The sequence below is a fragment of the Cryptomeria japonica genome, chromosome 6 (genome assembly GCF_030272615.1).
Source record: "Cryptomeria japonica chromosome 6, Sugi_1.0, whole genome shotgun sequence".
NCBI classification, from domain to species: domain Eukaryota; kingdom Viridiplantae; phylum Streptophyta; class Pinopsida; order Cupressales; family Cupressaceae; genus Cryptomeria; species Cryptomeria japonica.
This window is the reverse complement of record NC_081410.1, coordinates 578,673,763-578,690,577: the sequence shown is the minus strand read 5'-3', so window position 1 is coordinate 578,690,577 and position 16,815 is coordinate 578,673,763.

Here is a 16,815-nt window from a genome sequence, read left to right as displayed (position 1 = left end):
AATTTCAGAGTTTCTAGACGAATCCATCTTAACAGTGCCACATGCAAAGCCTTGGCAACTATACTTTGACGGCTCATACACACAGCATGGGGTAGGCACTGGCATCCTCTTCATAACTCCTCAAGGGGATTCCATACCAAAATCATATCGATTATCGTTTCCCTGCACTAATAACATAGTAGAATACGAGGCATTAACAACTGGATTATGAATAGTAGTTCAGTGGAAGATCCAGGAACTTCCTATTTTTGGGGACTCTCAACTTGTAATTCGTCAAGAAACTGATGACAACCAAACAAAGGATGAGAAATTAATGCCTTACAAAAGAATGGTGGATGACCTGAAACAACATTTCACAAAGATAGACTTTGAGCAGATACCAAGAGAGCAGAATAGAGCCGCGGATGCCATGGCTACAATTGCTTCACTGATCGATCTACCTCTGAATGAGACGTGCTATGAGTTCTTGGTGGATAACCTTTTGGTGCCCTCATATGAGATCACTCCTACTGAGAGGATATGTGTTGTCGGTTTTGAGTCCTAGTTATATGGTTCCATTTTCACATACCTTCGTGACAATACCCTACCTCCTGACCTATCCAATAACCAACGTCGCACTTTCATTTGCCAATCTTCTCGATACGTCATTTTAGCCAATATCCTATACCGTTGAGGTCTAGATGGAACTCTTCTTAGATGTTTAGAAAGAGACAAAGTTTAGATTGCGTTACGTGAAGTACATGAAGGGATATGTGGTCCACATTCTAGTGGTCCTACCTTAGCTAAGAAACTCATCAGGACTGGATATTACTGGCCCAATATGGAAGAAGATTCCTATCAGTTTGTCAAGAAATGTCAACTTCATGGAGACCTCATTCATGTGCCAACACAAGAACTTCAACCAATTGCGACTCCTTGGCCATTCTGTTAGTGGGGACTCGATCTCATAGGCAAGATTCACCCTCCTTCTTCCAATAGTCATAAATTCATTATCACTGCCACAGAGTATTTCACAAAATGGATTGAAGCCATGCCTCTCACACAAGTCACTGGAAAACAAATTGTTACATTCATCCTCAACTATATCATTTGTCGATACGGTATTCCTATTTCCATAATCACTGATAACGGGCGTCCCTTCAAAAATCAGGATGTTCGTGAACTCTGTGATCGCTTCCATATTAACCATCATTTCTCCACACCTTATTACCCCCAAGGTAACGGTCAAGCTGAGGCGTCTAATAAAACAATCCTTAAAATCTTGAAAAAGACAGTCGACGACGCTGGCCGTAATTGGCATATCCAACTTAATCCTGCACTTTGGGCCTACCACATAAGCATCTGCACACCTACAGGAGCTACACCCTATTCACTCATCTACAGCACTAAAGCTATCTTGCCTATTGAGGTCGAGTTACCCTCTTTACGAGTCTCTTTTCAAAACATTATCAGTGATGAAGACTACAGGGTCTCTCGCTTGCAAGAACTTGAACTATTGGATGAACGAAGACAAACTGCTTTTAATCATCTCAAGGCTTATCAACAATGGATGAGTCACAGTTACAATCACAAAGTCAAGCCTCACACATTTGAGGTAGGTGATTTGGTTCTCAGAGGAAATCCTAAAAATTAGCAAGACAGAGAGAAGAAAGGCAACTTCGAACCAAATTGGCTTGGCCCTTACATCATTACAACAACATATGGATTTGGTGCATATCAGCTCTCAACCACAGAGGGTGAACCTTTGGTGGATCCTATCAATAGCATGCATCTTCGCAGGTTTTACACATAGTTCTTCAGAGTACCCCAATTCAAAAAAATAAAAAATAAATCAATTTTTTTTCAAAAATACAAAAAAATCCCAAAAAGTAAACAAAAAATATTTCGTCCAATGGTGAAAACCAGTTCGATGGCGCCCCGGGAAAGTACCATGGTGAAAAATGGGTCACCAGTGCCATGCGTAGAGACATTGCCCCTTTCTCCTTTAGGATTCCATCTCATCCTTTCACTTTGCACACACTCACAACTTATCCATTCATAATAAACTTACACATTCCCATCATGGCATGTTATTGATCTACCCAAGATTGGTTAGCCATTCATAATAAACATTCCTTTTCACCTTTTTACATCCACAATAAATCAACTCCTATCTGTGGCTAAGGCAAATCCTACGTCTAGTAATGGGTGTGGAAGTGAGAGCATTACATGTTTTGAGGAGCACGGTTTCTTCCAGTTTTCTTCAGTCTATACGCGCACAATCCACAATAAAACAACATTTGCATCACAATCTGTAATAAAGTTCTGTCTTCTCCATAATAAAGTATCAGCTGTATGGATTCAATCAGTTTCGGATGAGACACAACAACAACGAACTTCAACAAATCAAATCTTTCAATAGACTTAGACAACATATGGTTCAGTGCTATGTATCCTTTTTGTAAAAGTAAACATTGCGACCACAATCAAATAAGACTTATACAAGTGACAAGAGACACTAAACTTGAGGACTACAGTGGATGTTGGTGTCAAGTCTTCATTTTCTTTTGATTTTTATCTTTTGGTGACATGTCTTTTAGCTTTTCCGGGATGTCTTTGACTAGAGATTCTATCTCTAGGATGTCTTTGACTAGAAAGGCGAGGATGGGGTATCATCACCTATTTTTCTTTGCTGTCTGTGGATTGTCTCTTAGTAATGCTATGACTTGTCCAAAGATATGAGGACACTGTGAGTCTAGTATGAACTGGGGCATTCCTTGTTTATGACTGTCTTATCTCCATGCAAATGGGTACAATGACTTTCTGGGTTGAACATATGCCTTGATTGTCATATCCTACTTTCCATAATAAAGCTCAATGATGATAACGCACAAGAAGCTCTTTCACTTTCATATCTTCTATCTTTCATCCCCCATTCTTGATTGACCTCCATCATCCTTCCTGAGTCCGTGTAGCCTGCTATCACATGACTGAGTATAATGACACACCAAAAACATTTGCATCTCATGTAGTTGCACCTACATTATCACATGTTAGCATTTCATACATACATATAGGTATCACAATTGCATCACATCCTGCACACAACACATGTTAGCACATTTTACATTCTCATCATGTAAATAATCATTTGCATTATCATATCCATCTATTTTTTATACATTCACATTTGCATATGCATAACACACATAAAACATAAAAGAACAAAAATATTGCATTTCACCATGTACATATTTGCATCCATAAACATAAGCATCACATAGAAACATACATCATAAAACATCTCATCACATAGGTACACATGCATATAGTTGCCACAAAGATGAATCATCTCATATATATATAATCATAAGTGTCATGATACAATGATGTCAAAATCATATGGCTACAATCACTCGAAGGTGTCTACATCATCATACAAAAATGGTACAAAACTGATACATAGGGAGCCCTCTAAGGCTATGACGAACTCCCTCCCTCGGAGCTGCCTGGCCTTGATGGAGTTTGAGCCCTGGAAGGACCCACCCCAGGATCATCTCTCCTGCTCCCTCTATCTGGTGTTGGTGGAGGACCCATAACCCCATCGCTGGATGCATGTCTCCTTTGGCTCCCTCCCGTAGTCGTCGCTGTCCGCGATGGTTTGCGGAAGCTCCTCGCTCGCTGCTCTGGTGGCACTGCCCTGTAGTATAGGTCTCACCAATAACCTATCTCCTCCCCTGCCTACAGAACATAGGCGTATCCAGCCCCTGTGTCCTCTACCGCCTGTCTCCCAGCCATCAGTGTTGTCTCAGCCTCAGTATAGCGCTGGATAGCCTAATCCCGCTCTCGCTCTATATCCCTTAGTTGTCTCCTAAGCCTAGTTGTCTCCCTCTCCAGGTCCTAGATCTCATCTCCCTGTACAGGGTAGATCTCCCTCAGCTCAATCAGCTCATCCTCCTCCTCGGCCCCCTATGCCTGTGCCTGTGCCTGTACCTGTACATGTCTTTGTCCCTATCCCTGCACCTGTCTAGGACCCTGTGCTGCTGGTACCTATAGTGGCAATCCACCTCAGCCCCTCACCACCTGAGCCTATCTCTCCTCTCCACCCTCTCTACATGGAGCCACTCTCCTCTCTCCAATTGCACCCCGCCTCCTCCATCGACCTCTACGTCCACCATCTCCATCATCATCTCCATCCCCCCCATCATCTCCATCTATCGCCTCCCCTGGATCTGTTAGGCATGGGAATGGATGCTCAACCCAATATGTAGTGTACTCTGCATCCATACCTACATCCTCAATCTTTGGCCACATATCCCATGGCAAGGGCACCATCTCAACTAGCTGCATCACTGCCTGATCATACGACAACAGTGGCCCAAAGTGTGCTTGGTCTCGCACTGTCCGCGCATACATACCAGAACCCCATGGCATCCGCTGGATCCTGCCAAACTACCTGCATACCCTGTCCACCAACTGCCTCTCCAATACATAGGGCGTCCACCCGATCAGATATATGCTTTGGAAGGTATAGGGTAGATCCACTGCATCATCCTCCCACTGCTCACACTCATGGTACGACCTCCATATTACAGTGTCAATCTCATCCAGGACTCGACACCAATGCTCCAACCTACCAATCCGTGACTGTGATGTAATCATATCGTATAGATGAACAAAACTACATCCATGACCCCTGCCCCTGAAATGTATTTGTCGGGTAACTGGCAGATGCTCATATGCCCACACCTGTAACAATGTAACTTTGCAACCCAATCCTATAGATCCATGATAAACAAACAGATGCAGCTCATAGTACAAGTGTGCCAGCACACACAGTCCCCAGACATATCTGGTATGCTGTGTAACCAATGTCTCCAAGGTGCTCCCCCAGCCCACAGCCAACCCTCGTGTCGCCCTGTCAGGACACAGGAACCCACTGATCACTCCTCCTAGCACTGCTGGTAGTGCTAATCCTGTCGCTGTCATCGTGTCCCAAGCCACATGTCCAACCCTCATCTCCAGTCCCAGATCCTGGAACACTTGTCTCAGGGCCTCCCTATCTCCATCTCAATCATAGGGTATCAGCTCCCCATCGATCGGTATCCTCAATATCCTGTAAACATCCTGCAAGGTGACTATCATCTCACCCATAGGCAAATGGAACATGCATGTCTCAGAATGCCATCTCTCAGCCAACACAGTCAACAATCCCATGTTCGCCCAAAACTCAGGCACATATAAAATATATCGCAAGCCCATAACCTCAATGGCAGCTCTATCCTCAAAAGTCAACTCTGGTTGCAACCTCTGAGTCGATGGGAATCTATCTCGTGACTCCAGCATAGGTAGATACTCTCGTAGTCAAGCAAATCAACTGTGTTAGTCAAAGTGGCATTCCCTGTTCATCACAAAATGCTTCTTATTATCCTAAGTACTTATGATACTCTATCAAAGTGACACTCATTGTTCATCACAAAGTGTTGCTTCTATCCTAGTGACACTCACTGTTCATCACAAAGTGTTGCTTCTATCCTAGTGAAATTCACTGTTCATCACAAAGTGTTGCTTCTATCATAGTGGTACTCCCTGTTCATTATAAAGTACTACGTTTTTGCACTCACTGTTCATCACAAAGTGCTGCTCATATTTTCGCTCACTGTTCATCACAAAGTGCTGCTCATTTTAGTACTCCCTATTCATCACAAAGTACTATGTCTTGGTACTCACTATTCATCACAAAGTGCCTTGATCTATCCTATCCTAGGGCCTCTGCTTGAGTGTATCCTCTTGAGTAGTTTCCTAATTGGCAACGTATGTTCTATCACAAAATTGTCAATCCTAGCCCTATCTACTATCCTAGTCTTCCCTAGAGGACTTGCTTGAGTGTATCCTCTCAACAACTTATCCAATCGACAACATATGTTCATCACAGAATTGCCGATTTGACCTTGAAGACATAAACACGCCTTCATGACATAAACACACTTATAGACTGCACAAATGCGCCTGCTCTACACAGACGCGCCTGAAATACACAGACGTGCTTATGCTATGCACAAACGCGCCTATCTTGCACAGACGTGCCCACATAGCACAAACGTGCTTGTACAACACAGACGCACTTGCATTTGACACAGATGCCTTTTCCTGCACAGACGCACCTGGCACAAACACAGACGAGCCTAGCTAACATAGACGCGCCTAGCACCAACGCAAATGTGCCTACACATTTTTGACATTATCCTAAAAGCACATTTATTGCACTACCTAACATGCATTTATGACAACAATTAATGTGACAAAGTACAAGGAGGTTTTGTGATACTTACCAGCTCTCCTACATCTGCTAGCCTCTGAAATCGACGAATGTGATCGAATATGTGAATCAATGCCATCGTTGCTGACTGTTGCTGCTCTATTCTCGCTCTGCACTCTGATCTCTTGGATGTTTGGATGACAATGAGGATGTATTCCCCTCATGGTCTATCATATAGACTGCCCTAGCCCTTGCCCTAGCCCACGTTTCTCGAGTCAATCTTCGTTATCCCATGACTCTGTCACTCTATCCTATTTGGTCAGTCCATTCTAGCCTTTATTTCTTATTGAGAGATTGTCTGTGATCTTTTCAAACATTTTCATCCAATCTCTCGAGGGGCCATATCATTCCCATCTTGGGGCAACTCTGTATCAGTTCATATTATCTTCTTTGAAACAACACGACAAGCTGCATTGTCTTAAAGAGGGGCAAAATGTAGACACCTAAAATTGTCTAGTCTAAATAAATAAATTTTATTTATTTAATTCCTTTAGCCTAATTCTTCTATTAATTAAATAGATCTTTATTTATTTAATTAATTCATTTATCCTCTTCTAGCCTTATTTCTCATTTAAATAAATACTTTTATTTATTTAAATTATCCTTTTCCTAAATTAAATAAATATCTTATTTATTTAATTGATCCCACTTCTTCTATTAATTAAATGAATCTTTATTTATTTAATTAATTCATTAACCTTTTCTACCCATGACACATGTCATTCATCTCTTAATTCATACACTACCTACCCTTTCATTATTTTATTATTTTCTCTACCTACTCTCTAATCATAGCCGACCTCTTTTACACCTCTCAATCTTAGCCCTCCATTTTATATAGTGTCTTCTATATAAGGAGATGCTTCCTTCATTATCAAACCCTGTCTGACTATTTTTCAAGTGACTACACTACGCCTTTGAACTTTCATATGCGATTCTACTTGCAACCACATTTCCGTTCTTTGTTGAGCTCTTGTGCACATAAAATTTGAGAGCAAATATATCAAGCAGGATCAATGGAGATAGGAAGAATGGAGATTCAAACCCTATTGGACATGTGATGGTATAATCTTTGTGATTTCATTTGATTTGTATTGTCTTAGGCAATTTTCATATATTATGGTGGATCTTTGTTGTTGTTAGGCTAGGGTTTTGTGGTTGAATTCATTTAGTCTTTCAATATTGTCATTGTAGTTAATCCATTTTCACCATATACACTAGGTATATGTCTAAGAAATTTGAAGGTCATTGCTTCACATGCAAAATGTATGGATATAGATCAGTTGAATGCAAATATGGAGCAAATAATCCAGTACCACATATCAATCGAAGACCAAATGGCAACTAGATGAGAAATTATGACAACCAGGGTAATATGAACTGGCAAAGACCGTTTGTCAAATGGTTTAGACCATTTGAGATGGAAAACCTAACAAATGTCATTTGCACCATCTATAACAATTTTGGTCATGTGGCTATGAATTGCAGAAGGAGAATTGGAAGAGACAATGCAGGACCTTGAAGATCATCTGGAATGGCCTGCTATCACTGTCATAAACTAGGACACATTGTAAAGTTTTACAGATCCAAAGAGAACAAACTGGTTAATCATTCTAAACATTAGAAAGGCAAGCAAAAGGTTAATATTGAAGAAACCAGAGAAGAAATGAATCGAATATGGAAGAAGAAGAGTGGTGATTTACCTGGAGAAGAAACCAATCCTTCACCCAGTGTGGAGAATCCTGCACCAATGAATTGACCCTTTCAATATGGCCAAGGGGAGCATAGAGGTAAAATCTACTTTCAGACCCTTTGAAAAGAATGAGTGGTAAAAGAATTTGAATGCATAAAATTTTGATCACTTTTTGTTAATTGGTTATCAACTAGTTTTACATATGTCAATATTGTATGTATCATTAAGCAGTGTAATTAGGGTTTGTAACCCTAATGGGTGCTCATTTAATGCAGTAGGTAAAAAGGATAAAAGCGAGTTTCACTTTGTTATTTTTACCCTAATGCATTCGAGAAATAATTTTTGAGCACTTCCAGAGCTAAGAAAGGATTGTTAGCTGATTTTAGTTGAAGTTGTATCGTGATTTGAGTGATCGAGCTGATTTGAAGGATAGTGGAGAGTGAACTGGTGTGCACTTGAGTATTCAACTAGTAAATGAGGTAGTGCACGTAAGATAAGGTATTTCTTTGAAAAATTCTGCTTCAAATCTAGTCTATCTAAAATGGCAACATCTTCTAAACTAGTAGAGAAATTGATGATCACATCTGAACCTATGGAAGTTGTAAAGTCCGAATGAATTGTATCTGTAGACGTATAAAAATGACCATATTCCTAAATGAATATTTTATGTTCATTTCTCTATTTTAATTGAATCTAATTTAATTAAATAATCCACATTCCTCTATTTAATTAAGTAAATTACTCAATAAAATTCACTATACCATTTAATAGGATAACTTCATTTTATTCAATTAAAGCCCCTATCCATTTTTTAATTAAATTCAAATTTAATTAAAATAGTTATCCTAAATTAAATAAATCTAATTTATTTAATTACAACCAAATTGAAATAAAACAATTTATTTTAATAAAACCTATTTTCCCTCACCCACTTGCAAAATCCTACACCTCCCACTTGCATCCTAACCCTCTTTCTAACCTCTTCTAGATTCTTTTAAACCTAATTAATTAACCCAAACCCATCCATTATCCCTTTCCCCTAAATTTGAGGAGGTCACTTCTCAAATTTGGAGTAAAGTCTTCAAAATGCATTAAAGCCTTTATCCATTCAACAAGCTAACTTGTTGAATGCCCCCAAATTTGGAAGGACTTTTACAAAGTTATCCCCAAAGTCTTCATAACCATTAATGGTTAACTCAACCCTCTTACATGGTTAACGAATTTCCCTAAACTCAACCTCCATCTAATCCAAGGGTCTCCTCAAGTATTCATTGCTTTGACCATGGTTATCCCTTAATCCTTTGCACAAGAGTTTATCCTTTGGATAAAAGCTTTATCCAATGGGTAATCTTAACTTAACCTTAACCCTTAACCCCTAGGGTAACCATGAGGTCTTCTCAAGCATTTAATGATTCTTACATCTCCTCTCAACCAACCTTATGTTGACAATTGTCACCATTTCATTGGTGCCAATTGCAAACATGGATTCCCAACTTTCAAACTTGGCCCTTGATTGTCTCTTTCAATCCCGACCATCCACTGCCCTGTTTTTGCTATAAATAGAGCTCTCATTCCTCCATTTTTCATATCCAAGTCTTTAGCATCACACTTATACTCAAATCCATTCAAGCATTCATATTTTATATGCTCATCATTTAGCTTCTCTTTTAAAACAGGAATTAATCTAAATATGCTAATTTAGAGTATGTTCCTTATCATCTAGCTTAAATCATGAACTAATATAGCATGCTAGGATAGTTTTGTTTACTAATCTTGTCATCTTATAACTAGTTTATTGCATTTGCAGCATCATGCGTAGCTTAGGATGCATCTCATATTAAAATCAACAAAAACATCCCTCGTTCTTGCATTTGCCATCCCTAAACCATTTTGCTCAATGATCTGGGAGCAAAAAAATTGGTTTGAGGGACCGTGTAAGATAGAGAACCATGGAACCATCCTTGGGAAGCTGAGCCATGCTTCATGACTCCGTAGCTTGCACCAAGAAGTCCTGTGGGTGTGTGAGCAAGGCTCCATAGAGCTCAGTTTTTCACATATTGAGTTCTATCGGCCCGCTTTTCCCGCATACATTTCTGGCGCCCACTGTGGGACATTACCCCATATGTCAAATCGGTTTTCAAATATAACCACTTTTGCAAGTCTGCAGGAAACGAGAATCAGCGCATGGGAATCATTCCCTAGCGCATATGGTCAATAGCCTAGCGCATCCAGTTCACTGTTCAGCACGTTGGGTCCATCATCTAGCACGTCAAGTCTATTTATTAGTGCATCAGAATATTAAACTTTTCCTGTAGGTCTCGGCATGGGAGAAAAATAGAGCAGTGCTTTCGGAACACAGAGTAGTGCATCCTAAAAATAGTGTAGCGCGTCACCAATTTCTTTTAGCGCATCACAGATATTTTGTAGCGCGTATAGTTTGTTCTGTAGTGCATCGAAAACAGACAGAAATCAAAATTTTAAAATATGTAATCAGGAGTAAAAAAGTAGACTTGTTGAAGTCCACCAACCATCTAACATTTTCCACTTGTTTTCTGGCAGGATTCTAACAAATTTGTTGCAGATGGGAGCTTAATTTTAAAAATATTAAGATAGTTAGGATTTTCACTAACTTAGTTAAGTTAGTTTAAATTTTTAAACTTCTTTTATTCTTAAATTGAACTCACTTGTTTCCTTTGGGCTATAAAAAGAACCACAAAATAGAACATTTCTTGCTTTCATAGGAGAAAACATATTTTTGGGCTTTAAAAAGAACCATACGAACCTTCCTTTTTTGCAAAAGTAGCTATAAAAAGAACCTAACCATCCTTTGGTGTATAAAAGGATTCATTTTCAATTTTTTTTTTGCAAAGGAAAGAACCTCACCTAAAAATTTTGTTGCAATCAAAGAGGGAAGTTATTCCCCTTTTGTTTACTGATTTTTCTTTTGTTGACCAAATCGAACCCTTTGCTTTGTTGACTCAATTATTTTCTTAGATTAAATAATCACTGATTTGGGGAAATAAACTTAACACCATGCTTTTTGGAGCAACATCTCCCAATAGAAGTTAGCAAATCATTTATCTTGAAAGGCTAAAAAGAAAAATTGTTTGCCTTGTCTCGAAAGTGGAAGGAATATGCTCTCCCCTTAACTGGGTGATCAAAAATCCAGACCACTCTTAAAAGCTTTCTTTACTTCAAACAAATAAAATCCTTTAGCAGGCTTGCCTTCCCGAGGAGTTGGAATCAACTCTTAAAGCCATTTATGACCGGTGTGAAGGGAACGATCTAAGTGGGAAACGACTTTGACGCCAAGTGTTCCAACCCACTATAATCAAAAGTGGAAAGTGATGAAAGTCATTTTCAACGGTTGCGCTCAATGATTAGCCTTCCCCCCGTATCCTTGAGATACGTAAAGCCTTTGTTCTAAAGGTTGGGAAGCCTCCTCAGGGAGTTTATCACTGACGGCCGAACATGAAGCCTGATTACGAACCTTAGAAATAGAAACCTTGAATCAAGTCAGTAACCAGACATTTATAACATCATAGTGCAAGGGTGGGGAAGAATCTGCCCCCAAGATCACTCACCATATATCTCCCAAGATAACTACTCAATTATGAAGCAATTCACTTTGAGTTAATTTCTGGCAAAAGGCAAAAAAATGGGCACCCTCTAGGGGGTGACATGACTGTTTGAGCTGACGGAGTATCGAGACTAGTGGGCTATGATGTTATTTATAACCTTTGAATAAAGAGTCTTTCTAAAGTGTATTATTTGTATCCAAACCTGTTAAAACATTGAGGATTTAAACACATCCTCGCAGAACATACACTTTTTGTTAGATTAGGCAAAAATGGTTGTCTTTTTTGTGCTGTGCTTGCATTTACTACTTCAGAAAATCATCCATCAAGACTGAAAAACTCACAATCAAATCCAAAAATTATAAAGAAACCAACCAAAGGAAAAATCAAGGCAAGTTAGCGTGTGGGAACAACTTCTTAGCGCGTAGGGTACTTCTGTTAGCGCATCCAAGCATCAAGTTAGCGCATCTGGTTAAAACAGTAATGTTTTATCCAAAATTCCAAAACAATGTTAAACAATTAGCACATCGGGAAAACACCCTAGCCCGTTGAAGCATTAGCTTAGTGTGTGGAAGCCAAACTTTAGTGCGTAAGGTTTAAAAGTTAGCGCGTCACAGACCCATACTAGCGCACAGCTTTTCAAAGTAGGCAGAAAACAAAATTTTAACAGTCAAAACTTTAGCGTGTGGCTGGGGGCAGCCTAGCACGTGAAGTAAATTTAGTAGCGCATCTTGTCTCTATTTTAGCACGTGACCAAAAACAAAAAGAGGGGGGGGGGGAAATAGTGAGGAATTTTGAAAATTTGAAAAACATCTTCAGAAGTCTCTTTTCATCAACATCATTTTTCATCAAAGCAAAGTAGCGAAAACAAAGCTGTAAAAAGCTTTTCTTGAGCAAAGTTTGTGTCAAAACAAACTTTGGAAAAATTTGAAACTGATCACATGATAAAACATATCTATCCTATCAAAATCCGGAAACATCATCACAAGTATCAAAAGGATCCTTTATCGTCTCACAGATTTCATCTCAAAAACACTTGTTTAAAAACTTCAGGTTGTCAAATCAAGTTTCCATATCGGGAGACTTTTATCTATATCATTTGACACGCTTTATCGTGAAGGGGAATCTAAACCTTCACTTTGATAGAGTAAAACTTGAATTTTCAAAACAAGATCAACTAAATCCAAAACCAATCAAAGGAAACTATTGATCACTTATGCATGACTAATCCCCATATTCTGAGAAGAAAGAATCTTTATCATAACATCACATTAAGGAAACAACAACCTAGTTTTTCCAAATTTATCAAAAGAAACAAGTTTTTATACATCAATCGTCAACTCTTCAAATCTCATCGAGTATTCCCTCATCACGTCAAACGTTATATCCAAAACAAATCTAATGAATTTGACAAAGATCCTTTAAAGACTAGGGCATATTGTCAAAAATCTGCTTTTAATCAGATCATAGACCATGGAGGAAGGATCAATTTGACATTCTTGCCCGATGAGTGTATCACTTATAACACACCTCGACCTGAACCACCAACCCCTGAGCAACATATCAAAGAGGATTTTGTCCCCTTCGCCACTGAAAGTTTCTACTAAAATGCCTGTTACTCACTCTCAACAAAACCAACAAAGCGAGGCACAAGCAGAGTCCAGTATGAATCGAAGGTTGTCAAATCCTTTTGAAGGTCCACACTTGGAGGATACTGAAATTTCTGAAGAGCTTCTTCAGGAATGTCAGAAAGCATTTCATTCCAAAAGCTTTTAGAAAGGCTCATGGAAAATGACAAAGAAAAATATTTGCTCATGTTCACAAGTAAAGGAGTAAAACTCCTTGAAAACCTTGACGTAGATGTGTTTAGAATGCGACCTCAACATTATGAATATCAAGAACGACAATAGGAAAGGGAAGCACACAACCCTGAACAAGATATCCTTGATCAAAACATGCTAGAACAACATACACCAAGACAAAATATCCCAGATCAAAACATATCGAAGCAGCATACACCAAGACAATACATTCCCGAGCAAAACATACCGTTCCATACACCATTTCAACCCAGGATCAATACAAGGGAAGAACCTTTCCCTCAGCAAAACAATGCGCCTTTGGTTGCCCTTACTCAACAAATGCAAATGTTACAAAGACAAATGCAAGACATGCAACAAGGGACAACAATGCGGTACTCATTAAACGAAATCTATCCTTATTCTTTTGACAGAAGATTGCACATGATCCCTTTTCTGTTCGGTGTGGAGCCTGATCAGTCTCCAAGTGGGAGATTGTTGAAATGTGGTGACTGATTAGCAAAGTACTGTACACTCAGCACGTATCCTTGCTGGGGTTCGGGGCTGGGCTGGGCCCCGGGCAGGGGTTCGGGGGCGACAGCCCCTGAGAAATTATTTTTGCCATTTTTTTCATTGATGAAAACTGACATTGTAATAAAACCCTAAAAAGGCCGACTTTGTTTTTGCCCTAAAAAAAATGCATGTTATAAGCGGCTGGGATACTTAAGGCATTGTAAGGTTGATGTACTATTTTTGCTGGATAATAAGAAAGATTAGATGGCTGTGTATGGTGGATGTAACCCATTCTGGGTGAACCATGTTAAATCTCTGTGTTATCTGTGTCCTATTTTATTTCTTTATCTTTTGTATTTAAATCTGCATATAATTGTTAGTTCATAATTTCTTTGGATCTACTTGAAACCCTAACAATTGGTATCAGAGCGAGGTTTTTTGTAAATTGGCAGGACTTTTAGATTTGAGTGGGAGCAATGGAGGATTCCAAATTCAAGGTCGAAAAGTTTAATAGCCAAAATTATCAGTTATGGAAAATGTAGATGGAGGATTATCTGTATCAAAAGGATTTGTGGTGGCCATTGGAAGGAAAGGCAAAGAAACCAACTACAATGTCAGATGAAGAGTGGGACATTTTAGATAGAAAGGCACTGGGATCCATTCGATTGTGCCTCGCATCGTCTATAACATTCAATATAATAGAAGCAAAAACAGCTATAGATTTGATGACAACATTGGCTAAGTTGTATGAGAAACCCTCGGCTTCGAATAAGGTATTTCTTATGAAGCGTTTGTTTAATTTGAAAATGAGTGAGGGAGGATCTGTAGCGGAGCACTTAAATGGATTTAATACAATTACCAGTCAATTGTCTTTGGTAAAAATGACCTTTGCAGAACAGGTTAGGGCTCTCTTGATTTTATGTTCTTTGCCAGAAAGATGGAATAGCTTAGTTATGGCTGTAAGTAACTCTATCTCTAGTAAAAATACTTTGGTATTTGATGATATTGTTGGTGTTATCCTAAGCGAGGAAATGCGAAGGAAAAGCACAGGTGAGACTCCAACATCATCGGGTAGTGTTTTGAATGTGGAGAATAGAGGAAGATCAAAGGAAAGAGGAAAAGGCCCTAGGAATGAGAAGTCACGAGGGAAGTCAAAGAAATGATGTTCTCAATCTAGAGGAAAGAAAGATTGCTGGTACTGTGGAAAGCCTGGTCATCTAAAGAAAGACTATTGGTCTCGGAAAAACAAAGAAGGAGACAAAAATGAAAATGACAGTAAGGAAGCTAATATTGCAAGTAATACTTTACAAAATGCTTTAATCTTATGTTTGGATAATGTTAATGATTCCTGGGTAATAGATTTTGGGGCTTCATTTCATGCTACACCCCATAGAAAATATTTTCTAGATTATGTTCAAGGTGATTTTAGACAGGTATATTTGGGTGATGATGAGCCCTGTCAAATTGTTGGAAAAGGAAAGATAAAGATCAAGTTGCAGAATGGTAATGACTGGTTTCTACAGGAGGTAAGACATGTTCCTAATTTAAGAAGAAATTTAATTTCTGCAGGGCAACTAGGTAGTGAAGGTTGCATAGTTACCTTCTCAGACAATATGTGGAAGGTCACTAAAGGATCATTAGTAGTAGCTAAAGGTGCGAAGGTAGACACATTATATTTGTGTACTGGTAACACTTACTCTACCTTAGCTGCTACAGATAAAGTTACTGCAGGAACAACAACAATAAATGTTGCAAGAACAGATTCGATAATGTGGCACCATAGGCTTGGGCACATGAGTGAGAAAGGGATGAAAATTCTTCACTCCAAAAATCTATTGCCAGGACTAAAGAAGATTGATTTAGAGTTCTGTGAAAACTATGTTTATGGTAAACAGAAAAGAGTCAGATTTCTCAAGGTTGGGAAAGAGAAGAAGAGTGAGAAGTTAGAGCTTGTACATTTAGATGTATGGGGACTGGCTCAGGTATCATCTCTTGGTGGCTCTTTTTATTATGTTATTTTTACTGATGACTCAACTAGAAAAACATGGGTATATTTCCTAACAAAAATCAAATGTTTTTGAAACTTTTAAGAAATGGAAAGCTTTGGTTGAGAATGAGACAGGAAAAAGGTTGAAGTGTCTCAGATCAGATAATGGAGGTGAGTATTGTAGCAAAGCATTTGAAGATTACTGCTCCTTAAATGGGATTCGAAAGTAGAAGATAGTTCCAGGAACTCCACAGGAAAATGGTGTGTCAGAGAGAATGAATAAGACTATCATGGAACGCACGAAGAGCATGAGATTGCATGCTGGATTGCCCTTACATTTTTGGGCAGATGCTATACATAGTGCTGTCTATTTGATAAATAGAGGACCTTCAACCCTTTTGGATGGTGGTATTCCAGAGAAGGCATGGACTGGTAAAAAGGTAAATTATTCTTTTCTAAAAACTTTTGGTTGCGAAGCTTTTGTCCATGTTGATAAAGAAAATAGAGCCAAGCTTGATGCTAAATCTCAGAAATGTACCTTCATTGGATATGGGATAGATGAATATGGCTATCTGTTATGGGATTTTAAAAATAAGAAAATAATTAGAAGTAGAGATGTTATATTCAATGAGAAGGTTATGTGTAAAGAACAGATGCAGGAAAAGAAGTATGAATAGGACAAACAAGAATATGTGGTCTTGGATGAGATTTCTAAAAATGAAATGCCATAGGTACCTGATGCTCAGCAACAATAGATTGTCCCACAAACTCTTGCAAGTGTTAGATGTTCTACGAGGACAAGTAGACCCCCTAAAAGATTTTCTCCTTCTTTGTATTCTATTTTATTAACGGATTCTGGTGAACCAGAAGAATATGAAGAAGCAATGCAAGTAGATGCCAAACAACAATGGGAGCTAGGCATGAAAGAGGAGATGGACTCCTTGATG